Source organism: Aythya ferina (genome assembly GCF_964211825.1).
Source record: "Aythya ferina genome assembly, chromosome: 4".
Classification (NCBI taxonomy): Eukaryota; Metazoa; Chordata; class Aves; order Anseriformes; family Anatidae; genus Aythya; species Aythya ferina.
Window position 1 is genome coordinate 37,357,468 of NC_140300.1, and position 20,974 is coordinate 37,378,441.

The 20,974-nt window shown below is 36.7% G+C and overlaps 1 long non-coding RNA gene across 1 annotated transcript in view; it reads right to left on the minus strand.

Annotated features, from left to right (window-relative positions):
* The window catches only part of LOC311436889, a 46,827-nt gene that overhangs the window by 19,675 nt on the left and 6,178 nt on the right, over positions 1-20,974 (minus strand). Inside the window, exons 2-6 of the long non-coding RNA XR_014693157.1 lie at positions 11,523-11,634; positions 5,032-5,359; positions 4,273-4,403; positions 2,671-2,793; positions 1,653-1,837 (exon numbers count right to left, since the gene is read on the minus strand). This is a non-coding gene — a long non-coding RNA (uncharacterized lncRNA). The remainder of the gene's footprint in view (positions 1-1,652; positions 1,838-2,670; positions 2,794-4,272; positions 4,404-5,031; positions 5,360-11,522; positions 11,635-20,974) is intronic.

The following is a 20,974-nucleotide window of genomic DNA, read 5'->3' on the forward strand; positions in this document are numbered from 1 at the left end:
AAAACTGGTCAGCAAGATTTCTGTTTATATTTCTGTTTTCATTTCTAATGGGTTTCCACTGAAAGTATTTATTATCACTCTGCAGGGTTTCTTTTTGTTAGCATAACTCACAGATTCAACTATGAAATTTCAGCATGCAATATAAGATCACAAACTTTAATTCACTTACTTTTCCACATCTAGATTATGAATTTTCATTTAATGAATATATAAATGTAGGTGATATTTCTTTCTATATGTAACTTTAAAAAGGAAAAGCATAAGGCCATAGAGACACACTGCCTATATGGGAAGCCATGTTAATCTTCCTGCCATTCATGCATTGCAATGTATTTTTAATGTTTTGTAAGTTGAGGGTTCAAATGGAAAAAAAAAAAAAAAAAAAAAGTATACCAGCAAAAGTAAATAGGTAGAATTAATAATGATGATACTGATAATAATAGCATTAATAATGCAAATCCCATATAAGTTTCTTCAAATTTTATGAAAGAGATAATGCAATTTCTATAAATAAATAAATAAAAGAACACCTCCAAAAACCATTAATAAATCTTCATTAAAATTTTAAACAATGAAATCTAAGTAAGAGGGTGAAGAGTGGAGGATTAAAAAGCTTTGGCATTGTATACAAAGTAATTAATCAGACCAAGGGGCAAGTGTTTCTAAAACAAACACAAACTATGAAGAAAGTTTAGTAGTTGGGGGAAAGGGGCTATTAAAGATGGAAGAAATTATATGGACAAAAAACAGTTTAGAAAATGTTATACATTACTAGGAATTCATTGTGTTCCACTGAAGAAAATAAATTAATTATTGGTTATTTATACAAAGGAACCAACATTATTAGGTATAAATTTATGAAATGAAAACTAAATGGCAAATAGAAGGCAAATTTTGCTACCCAGCATCATTTTTGACTTGTGGTGCCACTTGTGTTCCCATCCTGGTATATATACACTTACCATTTACAGAACACTCATACAAAATGAAAACAAAACAAAACAAAACAAAAAACTTAAATCTGCCATATCCTACATGAAACTAATTCAAAAACAAACAAACAACACAGAAAGTACAGCTTAATAATGAAGTGTGAGATATACAGTGTGAAAATAAACCAACAAAGATAAGAAAAACATTGATTTGTGAAGACATACTGTTTGAAAGTAATCATTTGTTGTCTGAAAGCTGAGGCTTAGATGCAGTACATTTCAGATATTAGAAATATTTTGCCCTGATACATGTACTCAGCTATAAGACTACAGATAGCATCCCCTGATTACAAATATAGCCTATATAATAGCAATTTATTGAGCTGTGCAGTTTTAGATGCCATTCCACATTTAACTACAGTGATGGAAGACCTCTGTGATATTCATTCCAACACTGACACCCTCAAGTCATATTTCTTCTCTTGTCACAAAGTATTTATTTTTATCAGCAGCTTGTCATTCAAGTGTATTAAAAAAAAAAGTGGAGAAATGGGCAGTTGTGGAGCCTCTATGTCAACTGTGAAGATAATGTCTCTCAATTTAGTGCTGCTATTTGGTTATTATACATTCATAAATAATCAAATACCAGTTCAAAGACTCCAGGCATCAGAACTGAGAGAGGGGACTGAAAGCATAGGTGGTATTGAATTTTTCACTTACTCTCACAAAACAAGTCATCCTGTTAATAATCTGGCTCTCATCCCAGCCAGACATAACACATTTTGAAGTTGTCTTTCTCCCTGGCTGTGTCAGAATTGGCAGCTATATTCACAAGTAGAAAGTTTCCAAGTGGTCAGATAGGTCTGCTTTGTTTTCTTGCCCCCGCTCCACAGATTTCTTCAGTGCTGGTGGATAGAAGAGGAGAACAAAAACAACTGGCATATCTGCAATTGCACATCAGCTTGGTATCATGTGAGTATGAACTCAGAAAGAGGGGCATAATGGAGTCAGGGGTGGTGGGCAGCAGAGATCCATAACAACTCCATAACACTGATAGTAAGGAAATTGTACTTGAGCTCCTAGTATTTGTGACTATGTTTAGTTGCATACTTGTGCTGCAGCAATGAAGGAATATGGCTTACAATTTTCCATAGCCATGCCTATGGTCAGATATGGTTCACCTCCATTTGCATATATGCTCATCAGATATGAAACTGTCACCAAACTCTGCCAGTTCTTCAAGCATGTCAAAAGAAAGTTACCAATGCAAATCAGAATTATACCTTCCGTATTACACAGAACTAGAACTCAGGCCACAGACATCTCATTATGCACTGAAATCAAAATTTTGTATACCTTAGGAGACTGATACTAAAGGCTTTATCTGAAAAGGAATACACCCTGTACATACAATAAACATGTAAGGTCAGTAACTACATCCCCAAATGTGGTATACAGATTTATTAAGCACTGTAACTCCTATTCTATGCTATGGAAAATATGTATTTAATTTTATCTACTTCAGTATACTTTCTAGATAATGTGACTTTGCTTTTCACATTGAGTATATGAACCCTCTTAATATCTTTCTTCATAAAATCTTTGACAATATGTTCACATATGTTGACAATATGATAGTTGAGGAGTGCATGAATAGACCTAAGCCAAAACCAGCTGGTTTTAAGCCCTTTAATGAATGGCTACCCTGTTCTGCAAGCCAAATCTGAAAATGCTATACCTCTCTGACAGCAACGTTGTGTAGGAGCCTGTGAATTCCTGCTTCTGCTGTGCTTGAGTCCAGCCCACTGGCCTGCCTGGGAGTCTGCAAACCAGGCACCACTCTGCCTTTTATCACCATCACCTGAAAATCCCAAACCAAGAGAGAGTAGATTAATGCTTAGGAAAATACTATCCAAAAATGTCCAACTCCTTCCAGGTGTTTTTTGTTCTTGTTTTTTGTTTTTTTTTTTTTTTTTTTTTTGTTTGTTTGTTTGTTTGTTTTGTTTTTGTTTTTGTTTTTGTTTTTGTTTTTGTTTTTTCATTTTAATTTTTAAGAAATTTTGGTCAGCCTTTCTTTAAAATTACTCCTGGGTTGGCTGTTCTCTGGCATTCTCCAAATATGCTCTGCCTACTGTTTTTCTTCCATGGAAAGTCCTGAAGCATCCCAGAATATTCTGACATACAGCAGGACACCAGTATTCATTTAGCACAGCTCCCTAACAGTACAGTACAATAGACATTTACAGTCCAGTAAAATTAAGCTAATGTGTTTAGTAAATCTGTTCTAGAAATCTGTTCAGAATGCGGTGCTTTTATCATTACAGGTGAAACATGGCTTCTATACATTTGACATTTTGGAGTGTTTTTTCATAGATCCTAAAAGGTCTTTTTGTCATATAATTATCTAAAACTCGTTCCCTTAGGAGACCTAAAAATGAACAGCTTCTCTGTTCATATGCATCAATTTGCCTCCATAGAATATTGATCCTAACGAGGCTTCTCTTGCTCTACATCCCACTGGATGTAGACATATATTTTGTGATTTTATATATACCTGTATGCGTACAATCTTTTCCCACCTTGCAAAGGTGATGGGGAGGACTGTAAATTACTTTATTTCATTTTAGTCTGAAATACAAACTTTTGTGAAAGCATTTGTATTTCTGCTCTTTCCCAAAGCATCACAATGCTGTAAGGGTATCAAAGATACCATTCACATTTTACTTGTGTCTTTCTGGAGGTGTCGGGGACATATAATATTGTGCACTGCAGTTGGAGCATGTATTTACATGTGAAATTTTATACTCATTTTTGAATAACGTACTACAGATGGCTATATTGAGAAAAAAAGCTTTGATCATTATTGTTGCTAACAACAATATTAATACTAATGTGCAGTATTCTTAACAAAACATATCACAGGATATTTAACAATTCAAATACAATTAAAAAGCAACATCAAATAAACGTTTGATTTTGATATAAAATACAAGTGATGCAGCTCCCTGAACACACGCCAAATTAAGAATATTGGAAAGCAACATCCTAGGGCTTAGTTTCCTCTCTGTGCAAGCAGGACTCAGAGAAGCACACAAAGGACCGAGGTTTGTCTTGACCTGTGAAAGATGGGTGGAGTTCAGCTCACAAATCCTGTGCCTCTCAGAGCATCTTAGCCCCTTAGCATCTTAGCTCACACTGCTACCCGAACCCCTTTCACAATGCCCAGATGCTTCCCTCCACTCATTTTCTGAACCATCATCTAGTTTTCCAAGGTCCATTAGCTCCACCCTAAAGAAAGCAGCTATTGGCAATGTGATTTCCCTAGCAGTAGTGGCATTACCTGATGACAGAGGATATCCAGGTGTGGCTGAAGATCACAGAGCACCTGGTTCAGAAATCTCATTGTTGCTGCCACCGGAGAAAACATGACTCCAATCTGAATGTCATGATTCAGTCAAAGCAGGAAAAGCTCTTAGAAGAAAAAAAAGCTAATGTTTATTTACAAACTGAACAAATGTATACAGAAACTCACTGCAAGGCAAGAACTGCAATGCATAGCACCACTGTTTTCTGAGTATCACTCTAATTTAAGATCTTATATTGATTTGACAGCCTTACAAATATTTTCCTTGCTTCCTTAATTCACATATACATGCAGAATTCCACTTTCTTTGAACTTATTATTTGACTGTAATTTTTCAGAGGGTCAGACTGAAGGCTCTGCTCTTCAGACATCTATTTTATTTTTTAAAATCAATATGATTATTGCAAAGTGAAAAGAAAGCTTCAGAATGTAATATATCGCAGATGAAAAATTTACAGGAGGCTGCACTGCATCATCCTGGTTGATAAATTACATGTTATGGTACACTGTAGCCCCTCCCAGTAGTACTCCAAATATTGTATATTGGTTTTGCGTTTCTCGGGAAGAATGCTTTTTTTCTTGTGAGTCACTGACTCCAGCAGAAGTTATGCAACATTCGAATAATACCAGAAAAGTTAAAAGAAAAGAAAAAAACAAAAACAAAAACAAAACAAAACTAAACTAAACAAAAAAAAAATGGTTGCATGCCAGAAGAAATGAACATAATAGACTTACCCATGAGCCTGAATTTGCCCTGCAGTCTCGTACAAAGCTTTTCAATAATTCTGCTCCAGGCACTCGTGTTGAACCAGCATTTGCTGTCAGCAGGCAGGAGGGGTCATGCTCAGGGCAATCTCTCTTTTCCAGAAGGAAGGAGGTGTTTTGGAAACCATCACAGGTGCTTCCATGGAGTTGGTCTCACTTGAACATGGTCCCGCACTGGGGAAGCTGGAAGGCATCACTGCTCTAAGGAAACCCCACTTACATCTTCATTGGCAGGAGCAAGGCAAGGCATTAAGATGTCTGTTACAGAGTGCATCCAGGCATGGGGAGGCTGTTCTGGCTAAACAAAATAACATTACATGCCTTTGAACATATATCACATACCACAGGCGATGCATTCCTGGGATCTCCTTCTTAAAATACTGGTGACATTTTGTTAGTTTTATTCTGGCCTCAGGAACTTTCTGCCCTGGATGGTTCATTTATGTTTACTTTATATAAAGGCTGTGTTTGTTCAGGAAAAGAGTGAAATTCTCACGGCGACAGGTGAAGCGTTCAAGGAAGCCATACATGCTTTCCTAGCTATGGAGCATAAAATTATGCAGTAATGTAATTACACAAAGGAAATCTCGGCACAAATATATATTCAATTATCCCATATTCTATCTGAAATAGGACTTATGCTTCCAAACACAGAGAGAATTATTCTGATGGAAAGGAAGGTGCTTCATTAATGTGTCAGGGCTAAAAGGGAAATGTATAAATTTCTTCAACACCTGAAAACTATTGTGTATTTATTGCTTTGCCCTAATTTACACACGATTTAATTTATTTATTCATGCTTTCAGAGTGATATGGTTCCTAACTACTTCTGTGGGAAAGAACTGTGGAAAAAAAAAAGTTATTTGGTAAACTATCAGGACTTGGGATAGGAATTAAGGGATCCCACATTGGTTATAATAAGAAAATAGGAAATCCAACACTGAGGGATTAATCAGAAGGGTAAAATTTACTGTAGTTCCAGCCAGTGCCCAGTGTAACTGAAAAACTAAAATACCTGGACTTCAGAGATGGGTGGGAAAAAAATAAAAATAATAAAAATAAGTGGATGCTGGATGCTTTCTCTAGAAGGGCTCTCAAATGCTGATGAATTGGTACCATGCTTGCACCATTTTTCATGTGAGGAGAGGTAAAAGGCACTGGCCAGGGTGGGCTGGAAGAAGATATAGGATTCATAGCAGTTCTGTGCAAATGTTTTGTAAGCCAGAAGTGAAGGATATACATGTTATGGCAGCTACTCTGATTTTTTTTTCCCTTCACTCTACATCATTTTTCAAAGAGGTTCAATATTTAGAAATGTTCATGAGTTTTCAGGATGACATAGAGCAATTCAGAAGACCTGTGTGTATAGTATTTTGAGATCCAGCAGTGTAGTGTGGTGCACCTATAAGTGCAATATTTGCTAAAGGAAAATATGCCTTTTTTAGAGGAATGTTAAAAATTGTTTCTACTTAAGTCATACAATAAGATTTCTTATAAAATGATACGAATGACTTTTTTTGTTGTTGTATGTCCTATGTGCACAGTAGGTAAACCTAGTAGCTGAAGCAAGTGAAAACCCAAAGCTCAACCTCTGAAGAGCTGGCATTCACTCAGAAAAGTCTTAATAGGTTTGGCAGGAATTTCAGAAATATTTTATCTGGACTGTCTCAGCAGTATAAAGCTGCAACATTTAGTGAGAATAGCAACTAAAAAAAAACCTATTAGTAAAGGGAGGAAAAGCAATTCTAAAGACGTAAAATATGGTTGGCATGATTTCTGCTTTTACAGATATGCTGAGAAAAAATAAATAATGGCAAGTAAATACATTTACTGACACTCTCCTGATCTGTGTCTAATTAATCTTTGCAGAGAAAATGGTGGATTAATACTATCCCTTGTCTAACACCCTGACAACATTACAATACAGTAGTAGTTTAGTAAACTGTTTATGGGGGGAGGTTGTTTCTAGTTACTCCTCTTAGTTAATATGGTGGTCAGAGGACCAACATAAAAGATACGGCAACAGCAAAAATGGAGTCTGCAAAATCTTATTTTTGGCAATTGTTGGCTCTTTTCACCAAAAAACAGTAATGATTACTAGTAGTATCAGACTTTTTATCCTGCATTTCCTTGCTGCTCTTATCCCACCAGTCAAATTGGGCCTTTACTTCCACTGCAACTCCTTTAATGTCTCCAGATTGGGTAAAATGAATTTGCTAGACCTTCCCTTTCCTTCTTTTTCTCCACCAGAACCATTGTAACTAAGCAGCTTTCAAATGTGTAAACAGGAACTTCTCTACCACTGGTTTCTTGAACCAAGAGTCACTGCTTCCCTTTACCTAGTAAGTCACCAGACATGACAGAAGCACACAAATATTTTATTTTCTCATTTAAGACTAAACAACAACCCCATGGTTGATCAAGTTCTCTCTTTTTTTTTTTTTTTTTTTTTTTCTTACAAAAGACAGTTCCTTGGTGAACTTTTGATACATTCTTGATGTGTAGATTTGTTAATTGTTCAAAGGACACATTATGTTAAATGAAGATGAAGAGATGTTAAATGAAGAGAAGAGCTATTTCAGTCCAGCTAAGAATGCTTCATTAAAACATGATGGATATACCTTTGAGGGGAACAACTGGTGATGGTTGTTCATTTAGAAATTACCAGAGAGAAGTTTAAAACATGAATATTTTTCTCTTTTGAATAAATATTATGTATTCAGCTAAATTGATCATATGTAGAAAGCATTATGTTTAGGCTTACTGAAAAAGAATACTGATGTGACCTCTCAAACCTTCTTCCCTGGCCTCAGGTTCTGGTTTCACAACAGACCTATTCTGGGATAAGTTTCATTATTTGTCACTTTTCTTTATTTACAAGAGCAACAAAAACAACAACAGCAGCAACAACAGCACGTTAGAATTTGCCTCATGGGAATACACTTGGACTCAATTTTTTTTCCTAGAAACTTTGAAAATAAACCCAAATTATGAAAATCTTTCAGTTAGGAAATAATCAAAAATGACTGCTTGTTTAATACTTTATTTTTCCTTTACGTTTTTTTAACATCCCTGATAGAAGTATTCCTACAGATCAAATACTTGTGGCAGTATGGAACCTACTGAAGATGTCATGTTTTGTCTGTGATACAGCCAACAGATTGTGATCTACTAGGTTGTACTTGGTGTAACTATACCACACAGTATATATGTGACCACCAGAATATTCTCCACTCCATCTGAATAATTTTTGGAAAATTGTTATTTCTGACCAGTTTGGAACAATTTGTACTGAATTACTGAGTTTCAAGAACATGTTATTAATAAATTGTAAGCAATAGAAATTATAACTTTCTATTTCCTTCCCATGTGACAATTAATATTGAAAAAGAGCTTGCAATACTTGATTATTTGTTCCCCAAATACTTGTGTTTTATGGCTTTAAGTGTTGAGGGACTGTTTTCTCTCCTGAAATTGTTTCTGGTTTTCATTAACTCTACTTTTAATTCACAAAATAAATATCAGAAAGGACCAATGGTGTTATGATTCTCATACAAACTACAATAAAGTCTCTTCTCTATTAACAAAAGAAAACAAAATTCTGCTGCTTCTTCTGAAAACTAAGATAACAACCTAATACCGCACTTTCTTCTCACTCTTCCTATTACTTCAAGCAGCTAACAGTAGAAAAATACCTCTGTTTATAAGGAAGACCTTATCCCTCTCTCAATGTTTCCTTCCTATATACAGGAATATTTTTTCCCATTATAACAAACATGGGTTGATACTTGCCAATATATTTTTTTTCCAGAATCCTTTTTATTCAGGTCTTTAGCACTCTGCATGCCCAGGCAAGGTAGCAAAAAATTGAGATAAGAATTTATTATAACATCTCTAGAGGATGACACATTTGGGGCCTTGCAGATGCAAATAACACCAGTTGCTGGTTGGGGCAGTATTAAGACATATTACACCTAAATTGATTCTAGCAGCAATTATGTTAGTATGCTGGAAAGAAATGGGGGAGAGCAGAGAGGCGAATCTGACATAATTTGGGCCATCAGTTGGACAAAAGCTGATGTAGTGATGTTAACTTCAAAAAATGTCTCTGGAGAGCCTCAAAAGGCACATAGATAACTTGATTAAGATCAAAAAAGATAGGAAATGCTGCCTGTCAGTGCTATGGGCTTCAGAACTACTCCCAATATATAACTTGAACTGTTATTTACTGTCTTGATCTTGTTGTACAATCCCAAAGGTCCACAGAAGACACATTTATACAGTGCAATCACCACATCCCTATTAAATCATTGGTGAGAATCTATTTCAATTTCTTTTTCACCTTCGGCTGCTTGACCACAGACCATGCAGACATGATTTAGAAATCCATTGGCTAGTCCTTATATCACCAGGGTCAGACAATCCCTGGCTAGCATAAATAATAGAGACTTCAAAAACAGTCTAATTTTGCTTGTTAACACTTTAGGTTATCCCTGCAGTGATTCCTCTTCCATTTTACATATATAAAAATGTTACAGATTCACATTTCGGGTAAGTTTTCTTTGCTTCATAAAGGGATGTTTCCCCTCTTTTAAATTCATTCATTTAAAGACCTGAAAACTTGTAATAAAAGACCCCCACACACACGTCCCCACCCAACCCCATCCCCCACAAAACAAAAATAAATTATGTTTGATGCTCCAGAGAGCCTTCAGCATTCATTACAGAGTCAACCAGAGCTTCATTATATATCAGTCCAGCATGTGTATATGTGGTACCAAGTGCTGGCCTCAGGAGCTCCCTTAGGCGATGTTCTATAGGTTTCTTTCATCTGTCATTTTGCTTTGACTCGAGGCGATTATCACTTTTATCATTGACAATAGAAAACTCATTCCTGTGTGCATTTCATTTTCATTATTCCTTGCCCCATGAGATTGACTGACACACACAGATTCTTTTTCATCTTTTAAAGTATTGTAATTAATCATTTTAAATTCTCGCCTTGGAGTGTTCTTTTATTAGCATTGTTGAAAGAAATCAAATTAAAACTGTGTATTGGTACTGAGAAAAACTTGCTGGGCTATCAAGGCCTAGTAGCAAAAGACTAATCTCATACGTTTTACACTGCTTTCATTTTGCTGCCCTGAATATACTTTCCTGATTTTCATTAGCATGAACATTATGAATGTGGGCCAGGGCATGCCTAATGTTTTAAGGCATCAGGTACAAAAAGCGAAAAGAAACAGCTTTTTGTTTGTTTGTTTTTTATTGATGGGAACATCACCTGAGGTTTCTAAATCTGAAAGTTAGTGCAGGCAGTTATGAAACAACTTTGAAAATGAGGAAGAATGATCTTAAATCTGCAGTGCTGGTCTGAGACTGAGAAGACCCGGGTTACTGCCTGTGTCATGGGCTTCAAAAGCTATCTTGAGCATGTGACAATCTCTCTTCCTGGTTTCCACCTGCAAAATTAAGATATGAGTGCTCCTTCATCCCTCTTTGCTTCTTTTGTTTAGGTTGTGAGCTCTTTTGTACAGAAACAGCCTCTTCTAATTGGCAAGAACTGTGCCTACCACAATCTCACTTAAGCACTAATGTCATACACATAATAATCACATGCCACTGCTTTAATAGTTACTGTGTGCACATTAAATTATCTGAGAGAGACAGCCCTGACAGAAGTACAGAGAAGCCCTGCTCCTGTAGGAGCTACCTACAGGAAGCCCTGCTGCAGTAGGAGCAGGGATGGTCCTCTCCTCTCCACACAGAGGGACAAATTGCCATAGTAACAACCATCAGCACTAAGGCAGTGACAGGGCCTCGCTGGAATTCAGGGGCAAAAGCAGTACAAATGTAATAGCAATACTGCTTGCTTTTTTTTTTTTTTTTTTTTTTTTTTTTTTTCTCTGCAATTTCTGTTTACCTTGGAAGTTTAAACCTCAGTTAGGAAAGGCAGAATTCAAAAAAATAACATCAGGCCTAAGTTTGGGTAGTAATATATATTCAGCTAAAATTTATCAAGAATGTTGAAGGTATAATGCTTTACTATATTTCTGTCTGTTCCAGATCACATTGGTTAATTTCTGTGATTAATGCTTGATTTTTAAAATTTTAATGCCTGATTTCTTTGACAATTATATAAGACATAAATCACTGCCATTTTTCTAAGAGAAATCTGTAACACAGTGGCAGAGAAGTGATGTTTATGGATTAAGCCCATGGACTTTTTTTCCTCTGTAATTTCTAAGATGATGCTGAGATGCTACAATTACTAGTATATGGTAGCATATCTTACAGTTTTGGGAATCCCCATATGTCACATTTTTCCTATAAAACATTTATTTTGGCTATCTCCAAGATTTGCAAAAAAAAACAACTCCTAAGAGCACAAACTACTGCTCTTTTTGTCAGATGCTGATGTAGGGAAACCTCCCTTGAGGGAGTTTCATGGAATTTCTTACCTGTGCCAAGAGGGATGAACATGGTCAGACATTTCTGAGACTCTGTTTTCATATCACTTCTAGGCAAAGTCCTTCTTTGGTGTAATGGTTTCTATGAGAAGTGAATGCTATGCTGTGGATAAAGTAATAAATAAATTCCACTAAGTTCTCATTCAAATTATATACAAGTTTAAAATAAATTTATGGTTGGTACTGATACTCCTGTATCAGAATTCATAAGGTGTTATGTATAATAGGAAGATCTCACCCAATCCTCCATCTATTTTGGTTTAAAAAGCAAGACTTTCAGCCTTAAGAAGACCCTTAAGAAGATAATCAATCTGACATCTACTCACACTTAAAATAGAAAACTTCTTCAATGTCTGCAACCAGATGTCTGAGAGTAAACTTTGCATCTATGTGAAGACAGATTAGAACTTTTATTCCAATTTATATATTCTGACTATACTCAGAATAAAATTGCTCTGAATTACGATGTCACCAATTGTCCAGTACTGTGTGTGCTCCAGCTCTAGGACCTTCATTAAAAATTAATACAAAAATCTCTGTGTCATAGCTTAAAATGCAAAGATCAAAATTTAGGGCATACCTGATATCATTTATCTGCGTTAAATAGAGATGTATTTTATCATAGATTGCATGGAAAAGAATATTTAAAATGCTTTCAGTTGGGCTGCAAAGATTTGAGTTCTTAAACTTCTATGCTAGACCAAAGGGCAGTGGAAGCTGAAAGAAAACTTTTACTAAAAGTAAAACAAAAAAACAAACAAACAAACAAAGCAATTTGCTATTTATGAAATCACTTCCTTGAAAGAAATGGATGTTAAAGTTGTAAAAAAAAAAAAAAAAAAAAAACACTAAAACAAACAAACAAAAAAAAAACCACTTGTGTTTAACCCAAGCACTAAAATCTAGTAAAACAGATTTCAAGCATGAAAGGATTTCTTGGCTTAGCACACAAGCTCACCTGGACTACTAAAGAATGCTGAATGAATGAGTTAACAAAAGATTTTTACATTATACAATTTTCAGAGAGGTTGATTGGGTACATTTTATTCAAGGAAAATCTCACTTCTGAATAATTGTGAAGCCAGATGGTGCCCCATGAAGCTGCCTTGGAGTAAAATATTTCTCTTGTAATCTGAGAAATGCCCAATCTTTGTAGTTACATATGGAATTCTTTTTGCTTTAAGGGAAGCATTTGGCAAACACAGTGTTCTGTGTCTATTTAGTGATCCCCACTGCCACAATTATTTCCATGAGTCATCAGAAGAACTAAAATCCAGTAAAGAAAGTGCCAAAGAAAAGGCATCCATTAGTTATGAAAAAGATCCTGTTAATTAAATTGGCTACTGACACCAGATTTCATTTCAAATTCTAGATAATATAAACCATTCAGTGAGTAGCCCATGCAGTATTTCCATGGCCATGTGCCATGTTTTCAAATGAAATGAAGATATTACAAATATTTAATGTTATTTAATAACAACACGTGTAGTATCTACTAAACATACAAACTGACATTCAATGTGTCATTCCATTTGTTTATAGTACATACAGATCAATTGAGGTGTCTATACAGTGAGATACTAACACACTGGAGACCTCACATCAGTGGAACTTCTGTGGAAATGCGTGCATCTTAGAGAAGAGAAAAAAAGGAACTTCTGGTGGCTTGTGATTTTGGCCTTGTGCCTTGAAAACATGCCCTGTTGTATTTAAATAGGTCAGCACTGAGAGATTTATGCTGTCATTAATCTTGATTAAATCCATATAGGAGCAAGAAATTATGAAATAGCTGTTTTGCAACTATTTTGTATATGACATAAGTAATCCAGAGATACAGAATACTAAATGTCTTGTGGATGGCCAGGTTATAATTCAACCCCATCTGAATTTTACTGAATTGTTTGAATATTTAAACATTTTCACTGCAAGGCTTTTATTTTTTTTTCTCCCCACTTAGGCCTGATTGACTGTTATTTACTGAGAAGTAACTGTTCTACAAATAGAACTTGCTGAACTAGTATGAGAAAAAGTTCTTAATTTGAAGAGCTACGTTTAATGAACTTAGTTTGGAGCAGCAAAAATCCAAACTTCCTCCAAAGCCACAAACCAAATACAAACTGATAAATAGAGTAAATGTACTTTGGTATATAACCTAGTAGAAAATCTAGTAAAGCAGAAGATTAATGCAACTGAAACAGATCTCTTGCTTGCAAAAGAGATAAAAGATAATAAGAAGGGGTTTTTTTAAGTAAAACAGTAAAAGGAAGACTAGGGATAATGTGGGTTCCTTGCTGAATGAGGAGGGTGTCCTGGTAATGAGAGACACTGAGAAGCTTTCTTTGCTACAGCCTTTGCTTCAAGCACTCCTCCCCCAGGACTCCTTGACCCTGGAGGCAGGAGACAGAGTCTGGGAAGTGGAGATCTCCCCCCTTGTTGACAAGGGAGTGGTTCAGGAGCGTCTGAGTGGGCTCAACGCACACAAATCCATGGGTCCCAATGGGATGCATCCACGTGTGCGAAGGGAGCAGGCAGATGTGATCGCCAAACCGCTCTCTATCATCTTTGAAAGGTCATGGAGAACAGGAGAGGTGCCCAAAGATTGGAGGATAGCCAATGTCACTCCAGTCTTCAAGAAGGGCAAGAAGGAGGATCCGGGAAACTACACGCCAGTCAGTCTCACCTCTGTCCCTGGAAAGGTGTTGGAACAGCTTGTTCTGGATGCCATCTCCAAGCAATTGGAAGACAAGAAGGTTATGAGGAGTAGTCAGCATGGTTTCACCAAGGGGAAGTCATGCTCAACCAACCTCGTTGCCTTCTATGATGGCATCACCAGCTGGGTAGATGAGGGGAGAGCAGTGGATGTCATCTACCTTAACTTTAGCAAGGCTTTCGATACTGTCTCCCATGATATCCTGACAGCAAATCTGAGAAAGTGTGGGATAGAAGAGTGGACAGCAATATGGGTTAAGAACCGGCTGACTGGCCGAGCTCAGAGGGTGGTGATCGGAGGAGCAGAGTCCGGCTGGAGGCCTGTGACTAGTGGTGTTCCTCAGGGGTTGGTGCTGGGTCCAGTCTTGTTCAACATCTTCATCAACGACCTTGATGAGGGAATAGTGTCTGCCCCCAGCAAGTACGCTGATGACACAAAGCTAGGACATGTGGCTGACATACCAGAAGGCTGTGCTGCCATTCAGCGAGACCTGGACAGGCTGGAGAGATAGGTAGGAAGAAACCAAATGAGGTTTAATAAGAGCAAGTGTTCTGAACCTGGGAAGGAACAACCACACGTATCAGTATAGGCTGGGGGATGACCTGCTGGAGAGGAGTTCTGAGGAGAAGGAGCTGGGGGTCCTGGTGGATGACAGGTTGACCATGAGCCAGCAGTGTGCCCTCATGGCCAAGAGGGCCAATGGGATCCTGGCGTGCATTAAAAGGAGCGTGGCCAGCAGGTCAAGGGAGGTGATCCTCCCCCTCTACTCTGCCCTGGTCAGGCCTCACCTGGAGTACCATGTCCAATTCTGGACTCCCCAGTACAAAAAAAGACAGGGCTCTCCTGGAAAGAGTCCAGCAGAGGACCACAAAGATGATATAGGGCCTGGAGCATCTTCTTTATGAGGAAAGGCTGAGAAAGACTATCAGCAAAGGTCAGATGGAAGTCCTGAATCGTTAGGAGGGGGGAAAGGACCTTATGCTACATCACCTGTCTTTCATTGTTTACCATAAAATAGAATCAAGATGTATAAAGATGTAGAGAAAATTCCAGATTAAGATAATCTGGAAAGCACTGAAAGCAGTATCACAATTAAACATAACCACTTTTAAATTTGTGGTTTCCTGGTGTACAAGCTGCCAAAAATTATATTCAAAACGTGACTTCTTTGTGAGCTTTGGCTTAAAAAAAAACCTCTATAAGTCAGTTATGGCTAACTATTATGGACTGATTTGTAGGTAAGTTCATTTCATTTGCAGTCCAAAGAGCAGACAGTTATTGGATTTATCTTCCATTATTTACAATGGAAATGAGCTCATCACTATTCCATTTTACATTTCATATTAATCAATTCATTTTTCTAGCTTGCAATCAGTTTATTAGTTTCAATAAGTGCTTCATGAATTGTTAATGACAACATAAAACAACAAAATCCAGAATCTGGTTAAAAATAACACCCTCTGAACACTTTGGCCTGCTGCCACTGTAATATGTGTTTGGTGTGAAGTGGAACACACATCACTTTCAGCACAATTATTGGTGAGGGTCAACGCTGCAGCCTGGATTGTAGCTTCAGGATTTTGCAGAGTGCCAATGCTACAATTTTATGGATGCATGTGGCAAAGCCTGTATTTTCATAGACACAGCTACTAGAGGTGCCAAAAGGAGCTGTCAGGTGCTCTTATGATCTCAATCAAGGCCTTAAGCTGGAAAGAATAATGCCTCTCAAATAAATGCAGACACAGTATCATGAAAATGTATTTCCAATTGCGTCATAATAGAAAAAGTTATATGAATTTGGATGTAATTTATAATGCATTACAAATATTTTAAACTTTAATTTGATTTTCCAAAAGTCTTAAGCACTTGCGTATAATTAAGTGATACTATCCTCCTGAAAGATTCCATTTGCACACAAACATAAATATTGTTTGGCAAACAAAATATCTGTTTTAGACTAAGTTCTTGAGTTGTCCCCTACAGAGCAAACCAAATGGTAATATTATTGTATTTCTGTTTAATTTGTTCCTAAATCCCAGCACCTCTGAGGATTTTAATGTCAATCTTGATAAAAAGTACATCTTTAGGAAAATTCTCTGTACATTGAGAGCTATTGTTAGCACAGATATGCAAATAAAATGATACTGTCTGACATGAAAAACCTTGATGTATACCTGAAAAACCTCTCTTCCAACCTCTGCTTCTCTGCAGAAAAGATGAGGTTTCCAAGCCATCACACTGGCAACAGCCTTCAAAAACAAATTTTTGAACATCATGAACTTAAGAGAAATTTACAGGAATGTTAGAAATTAGTCAAAAGATACTTTTAATCTTTCTTTTGCTATTTCTAGTTTAAAAAGGTGAAAAAAGTACTATATTTGGAAAGTTCACTGGGGTCTTCCAAACTTGTTTTCCTTGTGGTTAATAAATCATTGACAAAAGGATGAACTAGACAAAGATACTGGTTAGTTATACTGACTAATATCCAGACCAATAACAAGAAGAAATATAATTAATGTGCAAACAGCAAGACAAAATGACCATAAATTTGGCTTGATAGACAATAAATCTCGCTTATTCTCTCTCAATTGGGGGTGAGACTGGGGGGGGGGGGGGGGGGGAGGGAGTTGATTTGTTTGTTTTTTAAAAGCAAAACAAAACAAAAAAAAATCTTTAATTTACAAGCAAGCTATAAAGCCATTTGTTGTATGTTCCTTCAGATAGATTTTCTTCCACATTTTTTCTGCAGTCATGGCCCAGTTATTTATGTTTCTTTCATATGCTAGTTAAAAGAGTTAGGAAAGCCATAATCACCATGTGACTGATGTGACCAGTTATGAAATATATGTGGCATCTCCTCAAAGGAACAAGCAAAAATACATTAGTGAAAACATACCACCAATAATATGTTCATGAAAACTCTTTGCCAAGAAATGCTTACCACCAAATAAGTAGATAAAAGCAATTTTCTTCTAGCTTACAATGAAACAACAGCAACAACAAAAAATCAAATCTGTAGTTATGGCAGTAGGGTAAGTTAGGACTTTTTTTTTGTGACAACTATTGCACATCTATACTCTTTTCCAATTAAAAAAAGCAAAATGAAACCTGAGTTTCATTCAGGTTATAACCTCAGTTTTACTCATTGACTGTAATGGGTGGAAAGTTTCATTCCAACTCTGAATATCTTGCAGGTACCAGGAAACCTATCAATCTAGAAGGCCTAAGCCAGCCTTATTATGAAGACAAACAAAACTAAAGAACTTAAAGTATACATTTTTGCAAGGAGAGCATTATATCAAGTGAATCACCATAGCAAACCATCTCTCAGGATTGAGACACATAGTAAAAATGCCAGTTGACTGTAAGGTTGGTAAGGTTGGACCTCCAGTTTCTGCATGAGCTCTCATCACCACTTGCACCTCATGGTCTTCCTCTCTTTTTGTCTAGGTGAGGCAGTGCCCCAGGACAATGAAAAGAGCACATAAAAACAGACAAGGAAAAATGAATTTTAGGCTCCTGAATTCAGATTACGTTTCAGAGATGACAGGTGGAAATTAGAAATGGCGATTATAAAGGGCATAAACAAATAATTTGTAGCAGCAAGAAAGAGGAATGGCCCAGCTTCTTCTATCTGACACTTGAAAAGAAGGGGATAACACATTTCCACACAGTAGCCAAAACTAACCTCTGCTTTTCCATTTAGCTGGGTTGCATTAGTTTCAGATTCTCCTCATGAGAAATCCTGAACTTGTGTTCACAGATGCAAATCATATTCATTCTTTATCTGAATGAATTTAAGATTTGCAATAGTATAATTAAAGAAATTGCATCTGCTTTTATTATACTAATTTACCTTACATGTTGCCAGTTATAAAGAATACTTCATGTAATGAGTACATTTCAAAGTATTCAGGTACCACAGTTGTAGTATTTAAAATGCAGCAAAAATGATCCTTCATATAGATGGAGTTTTTAATGTTTTCCTTAAAAATAACTTGCAAAAAAACTCCTTGCACAAAGAGAATATAGTCTCTATGCCATAGCATTTTTTTATTTTTTTTTCTCCTGGAAACTTTAGCTTCCTTATCAAGATAGCTAAAAGTATTGTATTTTTAAAAGGAAAAAAAAAAAAAAAAAAAAAAAAGTTTTTTCTGAACCTTCTTGTTAACTCTTCTGGTTTTCTTTCGTGATTATGATGACGCTCAGACTATGTAGCACAGTAGGCTTACTTGGCTGACATCAGTGCAGCATATTCTGCTTGAAAAGCCTTTAGAACAACTTTTATTAATTTTGTATTTAGTGAGAAAGGGTTTTAAAGTACAAAAACAGCTTTAAAAAAAAAGTCAAGCATATAGATGCAATTGCTTAGCACAGTTAAACACTATCGTTAGCATGAAAACGATGTGTTTAATGATAAAAATAGTGTTAGTCATCCTTTTTGATCTGAAATTAATGCAAACAATTGCTAACTGGCAGTACAATCATACAGAGATAATAACAACTTGGTCCAACTTAAGGTTTAAGCTGATCTTTATTTTGAGTAGGAGAATGAATTAAGTGACAGGCTTTCTACATGTCTATACAAAAGGAGAGAGCAATGGGGTTTAGGAATGGTATATTTGCCAAGAGATCCCCTTTTCTTCCTTGTAGGACCCTTAGAGCTTGCAACTGTCACTGGGGCATGCTAATGCCTGGAGAGATGGGGCATTTTCCCCATGTTGGCAGCTCTTCTCTCAGCCTTTGTAAGTTTCCCTTCCCTAGCAATACTAAGAACAATAAACACAAGTTTCACACATTCCCTTTCTTTCTAGGAAGATCCCATCTCCAGGGATCTCCCATCTCCCATCTCCCTAGCTGCTAGACATTGGCCTTGAAAGTGCTGGCTCAGTTTTGATTTGCTCTTTTCTTTTACAGCCATTTGGGCTAAGAGCAGAAATTCTTGCCCTCCATTTATGTTATATTCTAACATGGAATTAAATTATTAAAGAGGCCATGCATATTCAGTTCTTCCCAGGATAGTTTTTCTCTGTTGAGATGCCACTGTGGTTATTTTGCATCAAGCTGCAAATGATAGAGACTGGATAATCAAATATTTCTTGAACGTTACTAAGTAATCTTTAAAAAGATATGGAGAATGTTGAGACTTGGTATCACTTATTAAAAGCGTTTACATTTGTATCAGTCTGGAAAGTAATAGTACTGTGAACAACCACACTAAACGTGCTACTTCTCATGTGTAAAATATTTATTCTCTGAACAGTCTCAGTCAGCAGTGCAAATTAACTTTGCATGCATAAATTCTAGCCATTGAGCACAAAAATGATATGGCACAAAAACTGTGTTTACAATGATTGTCAGACATATAGCTGAGGCCAAATGAAACCAGTTGGAAGCTGCTCATAAAATTTGGCAGTTAAAATACATACTTTAGGCCTTATGGATGCATTCATTACCATATGTTGAGAGCTGTCCCTCTCTATTTATCTACAGCTATTGTATGTTTGGAACTGTCCACCCCTATTTATTTGCAATCTCTTAATTAGGCATAATGGCTCAGCTACTAAAAGATATTAACATATTTCTGCAGATTGAAGGAAGAACAACAACAGATATAATTGGAGGTTGAGAGGAGACCGAGCCATGTTAGGAGATCAAGTCGGATTTAGTCACACAATGACAAAGAGGGTGATAACCATGTACAGTTCTTGTTCTGGAAAGATGTGTATTCTATGACAACGTCCATTTCATTTTATATTCTAAACTCACTCTCAAAAGTAACCACAGTGGAACAGCAATTAGAAAAGAAATAGTGATTTAAGCTACAAAAGTTTAATCAAAACTTATCCAAGTGTTCCTGACTGGACTGTAAATCAGCAAGACTACATCAAGTCCTGTAAAAACTGAAAGGGTTGTTAGGCATTGGAACAGGCTGCCCAGGGAAGTGGTGGAGTCACCATCCCTGGAAGTCTTCAAAAGACGTTTAGATGTAGAGCTTAGGGATATGGTTTAGTGGGGACTGTTAGCGTTAGGTCAGAGGTTGGACTCGATGATCTTGAGGTCTCTTCCAACCTAGAAATTCTGTGATTCTGTGAAAAACAGTGATGGTACTTGAACTCTGATGTTGCCAAGAATCAGTTTTGAAAGGTTATTTTTATGGGAAGAGACTTCCACCACCTTTTGGAGTTTGCATATCAAAGACTATAAGGCAAATGGGAGAAATCAATTTCAGCATGATGACTGGATCTGCCACACACAAAACTCCACTGTGGTGCCTTTGTTAGCCTGATGGAGAAATGTGTCCCCACAGAATGAATGTAAAGTCTAAAATTAGGTGGCATCTTCATCTCCACCATATTTGACTAGTTCTGACAATACCTGGTGTGACCCTTTGATTCTAGCTATTGTTACTTCCCTGGTGCATTAGTCATTTCCTAATTCTTCCTCTTTTCTGTGTGTTCTTGCCTGACGTCCTTCTAATAAGAGCCAGAGAAAATAAATCCACATTTTTGCAGTGCTACCCTGAGCCTGCAACCTGAAAGTAATGCTTTAAGCAACATAAGGCTGCTAAAAGTTTGCTGAATGTCTGATAAGACACTGATCTGCCACTGTAACTTAACAGCAGCAAGACTGCAGAGGAAGGAAATTCAAGAGATGCAAGCTACCAGACAGAAGCAGCATTTACATGTTCTGTTTTTTGGTGGTGGTGGTGAGTGTGTGTGTGTGGGGGGAA